Source organism: Macaca mulatta, chromosome 5 (assembly GCF_049350105.2).
Source record: "Macaca mulatta isolate MMU2019108-1 chromosome 5, T2T-MMU8v2.0, whole genome shotgun sequence".
Classification (NCBI taxonomy): Eukaryota; Metazoa; Chordata; class Mammalia; order Primates; family Cercopithecidae; genus Macaca; species Macaca mulatta.
The window spans coordinates 196,818,230-196,823,335 of record NC_133410.1 but is presented as its reverse complement, the minus strand read 5'-3'; the positions used below and the strand labels follow the sequence as shown (position 1 = coordinate 196,823,335).

General features: G+C 39.6%; 1 pseudogene; it reads left to right on the top strand.

Moving 5' to 3' along the window:
• The first annotated feature begins 1,338 nt into the window (after positions 1 to 1,338).
• Positions 1,339 to 3,609, top strand: LOC708883 (little elongation complex subunit 2 pseudogene; annotated as a pseudogene).
• Positions 3,610 to 5,106: the final 1,497 nt, after the last annotated feature.

Below are 5,106 nucleotides of genomic sequence, written 5' to 3'. Positions count from 1 at the left end.
CATGTGTCTTATGCATTGTTTCTTCTATTCATTGGAAGCATTTTGGGTCAAGAATCATGTTTTATTTATCTTGGGATTTCTAGGATCTATAAGAGTATATCTGTTAGAAGATTGGGACCCAGTAAATGTTTGCTGAACTCTTATATGCTAAAGAAGAAATAGTTAGAAAGCTATTATAAAACCCAGATGTGAAATATAAGGAGAAAAAAACAAAATTCTAGGTGCCTTGATTTTTCAATTTCATGTAAACAGTGAGAAACACTGTTAATTGTAAAGGGTCTGAGGTTTACTCTGCTTGCAATCTAATTAGTTACATTATCATTGTTTCATAGATGTTGGCAAAAGACACAAGACTCCTAGGTTAAAAAAGGGAAAAGTTGTACACTGAGTGGATTTTCTTCACAGCTGCAGAAGCTGGAGCTTAGGAAACTCTGATCTTTTATAATGGACATTTTATTAGTCTGTTTTCATGCTGTTGATAAAGACACACCTGAGACCGGGCAATATACAAAAGAAAGAGTTTTAATGAACTCACAGTTCCACATGGCTGGGGAGGCCTCACAATCATGGCTGAAGGTGAAAGGTACATCTCACATGGCGGCAGACAAGAGAAGAGAACTTGTGCAGGGAAACTCCCCTTTATGAAACCACCAGATCTCGTGAGACTTACTCACTATCACGAGAATAGCATAAGACCCACCCCCATGATTCAATTACCTCCCACCAGGTATCTCCCACAACACATGGGAATTCTGAGAACTATAATTCAAGATGAGATTTGGGTGGGGTCACTGCCAAACCACATCAGGCCTCAAGTAAGTTTGCTCAGACTTTGCTCTAAAAGTAGTCATCATTTTAATTTTCCTAGACACCAAGAAAACTGCCCTCTACTGCAGCGGGAAAAGCTACCTTAACTTCCAAAGCTGTTCACAATGGCAATGTCCTTGAAAAGATCATTTGAAAGAAAAGCTGCCACAGCCTCTGTTTACACAACATGTGAATATATTAAACACTCCGGAGGAATCATCTCCCAAATACAAGTAAAGAATCCTAAAATATACCAGAAGGTCCTAGAGCATTTGATTTGACTAAGCCTGTGAGAGTCTACTTAAAATGAACTGTTCTTATTTTTTCGCTTTAACTGGACTTTCACTCATTTATTAAGTTGGAAAATGATCCTCCCAGAGATCCAAAATTAATTTGAAGCTTTGAAAAATGAATTACTTTTATGCTAGAGAACAACTATTTTTACTTTCCTCGAACCCAAGTTATTCAATAACTATATTATCTGTGTATATATTTACATTCTTAAGAATAGGGATCTTTGACTCTCCCACCATGCATACAAAAGAGGCTTTCCCTGAAGAGTTATCTGAAATGGACATGTCTTGTGAAATCAGTGAGTGCCGAAAAACTGAGACTCTTGAAAACTTGTATCTGGATTTTGATGGTGATGTTGCAAAACTTGGAACTTTTGGAGTAACCACCACCAAAGCATCAAAGGCACCAAGTCCAGCAAGTACCTCCACAGCACCTAACATGACAGACGCTCCCACAGCCCCCAAAGCAGGAACTACACCTGTGGCACCAAGTGCACCAGACATTTCTGCTAATTCTAGAAGTTTATCTCAGATTCTCACAGAACAATTGCAAAAGGAGAAACAACTGGTCACTGGTATGGATGGTGGCCCTGAAGAGTGCAAAAATAAAGATGATCAGGGATTCGAATCATGTGGTGAACAGGTATCAAATTCTGACAAGCCTTTGATGCAAAGTAGTGACTTGAAAACATCTGACGCCTTAGTTAGAAAATTCTCAGGAAACTGAAACTTCTAATAAAAATGATATGACTATAGATATGGTACATGCTAATGCTGAAGACTTGACGTTCTGGAAAACCTAGACAACTCAAAGGAAAAGGCTGTGACATCAGAAGCAGCTAAAACTGAAGATACCGTTACCTGCGCAGTGATACAGATGAGGAGTGCTTAATTAGTGATACAGAGTATAAAAATAATAGTGATGGAAAGATAGCTGTTGAGGGTTCTAACTTAAGTTCTTGACCAGCTAGTCCAAATTCTTCCTCAGGACAGGCTTCTGTAGGAAGCCAGACTAATACTACTTATAGTCCAGAAGAGTCATGTGTTTTTATTTTTTTTAGTTTTATTTTTTTGAGGAGGAGTTTCGCTCTTGTTGCCCAGCCTGGAGTGTGGTGGTGCGATCTCAGGTCACTGCAACCTCCGTCTCCCAGGTTCAAGCAATTCTCCTGCTTCAGCCTCCCAAGTAGCTGGGATTACAGGCATGTGCCACTACGCCTGGCCAATTTTTGTGGTTGTTGTTGTTGTTATTTTTAGTAGAGACGGGGTTCTCCATGTTGGTCAGGCTGGTCTCAAACTCCTGATCTCAGGTGATCCTCCGGCTTGGCCTCCCAAAGTGCTGGGATTACAGGTGTAAACCACCGTGCCTGGTGAGTCTTGTATTTTTTTTAAAAAACCTATCAAATGAGTATACAAAAAATTTGATCCAGTTGGAGAGATTTTTTAAATGCAGGATGAGCTCTTAAAGCCAATTTCCAGAAAAGTAGCCAAATTGCCCTTAATGAATTCAGAAAATTCTAAACAGTCTTCTGTTTCTGAGCAATTGTCTGTTCCTTCAGATGCCTCCGGTTGGCCAAAACTGGATGGCCTTCTGCATTTCAGAAGCCACAAGGACGACCGCCATGTGCACTTCAGGACTGTGTTGAAGACACGTCGGAACACCTAGCTCCTCAGGAAGGAAATTTTATTCGTAAGTTATTTAGCCTGCAAGACCTGTTGTTACTCATGTGCCCAGTGTCGAGAGGATGGAGACAAGACCACGTTCTAAAAACGGAAGAAACTCGGAAGACCATTTCCAGTTTATGTACTACCAGAAGCAGAGAATCAAGCTGGTCATGGAGTTGAAGCTCTGACTGAAGGTGACGTCGTTGCTCATGGACTGAAAGTTGACTGCATTCCAACAGCTATGTATGCTATTTTATGCTGACCATATCAATGCATTTACTTCAAAGCTTTTTCTACTGGAAGGAATTACCTCAGAAGCACTAAAAGAAAAGCTTTCAGCACTCAAGATTTCCAATGTATTTAACATCCTCCAACACATTCTAAAGAAATCAAGTAGCTTACAGGAGGGTTCCTACTTGTTATCCCATGCAGCAGAAGATTCTTCACTCCTGATCCATAAGGCCTCTGATGGAAAAGTTACTAGGACAGCATACAATTCGCATAACACACATTGCAGCCTTCCTGGTGCACCTTCCAGTCTCTCAGTTCCCTGGGTCCCATTAGATCCCAGCCTGTCATGACCGTATCATATCCATCATGAAAGAATACCTTGCACGTCTGCACCTAAATCACCGGATACCACAACACAACAAAAGGTTGGTGGACCGAGAATGCCTACGGGAGGCCACAGGAATCCAGTTTCCATAGAAACCAAAAGCAGTTGCTTGCCTGCTCAGCAAGTTGAAACTGAAGGAGTGGCTCCGAATAAAAGAAAAATAACTTGAGGACTGCACCATGGAAAATTAAATTTAAAAGAAAAACAGTTATAGCAATGTTTAATTGAGAAAAGTTTGAGGGAAAATATGACTAAAAGCTCAGCAGGCAAGAGGAACATTTTTCCTGTAGCATCCTCAAGAGTTCTTAGAGTGTCTGAAAAAACCTGTTGGCTCTGTGAAGGAATGCTTCAACTGAAATGGAACGTTGGCCGGGCGCGGTGGCTCATGCCTGTAATCCCAGCACTTTGGGAGGCCGAGGCAGGCGGATCATGAAGTCAGGAGATCAAGGCCATCCTGGCTAACATGGTGAAACCCCGTCTCTACTAAAAATACAAAAAAACTAGCCGGCCGTGGTGGCGGCGCCTGTAGTCCCAGCTACTCGGGAGGCTGAGGCAGGAGAATGGCATGAACCTGGGAGGCAGAGCTGGCAGTGAGCCGAGATCGCGCCACAGCACTCCAGCCTGGGCGACAGAGCGAAACTCCGTTTCAAAAAAAAACAAAAAAAGGAATGTTATGTTGTTCACTCTTAAAGTTTAAGGAGCATCTTGATATGTTTTAACATTATCATGGCAGGGAAATCTATAAAGAAGAAAAATATTTTTACATTAAACCTTTTCTAGAAATTATAAATAGAAAAATAATTTGATTTTTTTATCAAGAATGACACATCAAAATATATTATGTTATATTGCCAATCCGTTGAGACTGACTCAAAGGATTAAATATTGCCACTGTTGAAGATAATTATGAGCAACGCAAACCTTGTTTCTGACCCATTTTGATAGTTTTTATATACTCCTTTAAAATGATGAATGTTGCAGGTTAATAAAGTTAGTACCTTTAAAACTTGTTGAAATACCATTACAGAAGCCAAAACTAAAGACTCCCTGCCTCTGAAAAAAAGGGGATGTTTTTCTTCCTTTCCTTTTATTTTTGGTTTACATATTTAATTATAACCTGTAACACTATATTATTTATTCAAAATTGCTTCTAGACATATCATTGATCAATATTGTCCTATCCAGATGTCATCAAAAACGCTGATTAGAGGTGCCTAGTGCTCTCCTACTCCACAAAGGACCAAAACAATTAGAAAAGAACACATCAAATAGAGTATAATAGGAGAAAACACTGGAATTCAGCAAGAAAGCGATAAAGACCTTCTGATGCATGGAGACTGGAGATGGCAGCATAAAGAGGGAAGTGAAGGGCCTGGCTGGAATTGGCTCATCCCAAGAGACACTCCTCACCACAGAGAAAGAGGTAAGTTGAGCCCCAGGAATAAGTTTATAGAAATAAATGCCTGCATTAAAAAAGTAGAAAGATTTCAAATAAACAATCTAACAAGGCACATCAATGAACTAGTAAAGGAAGAACAAACTAAACCCAAAATTTAAAACTAGAAAATAAAGATCAGAGCAGAATTAAACATAGTAGAGACTTAAAAAAATTATAAAATATCGATGAAATGAAAAGTTGACATTTTGAAAAGATAAACAAAAATTGATAAATTATTAGCTAAACTGGGAGAAGACCCAAGTAAATAAAATCAGAAACAAAAAAGAAGA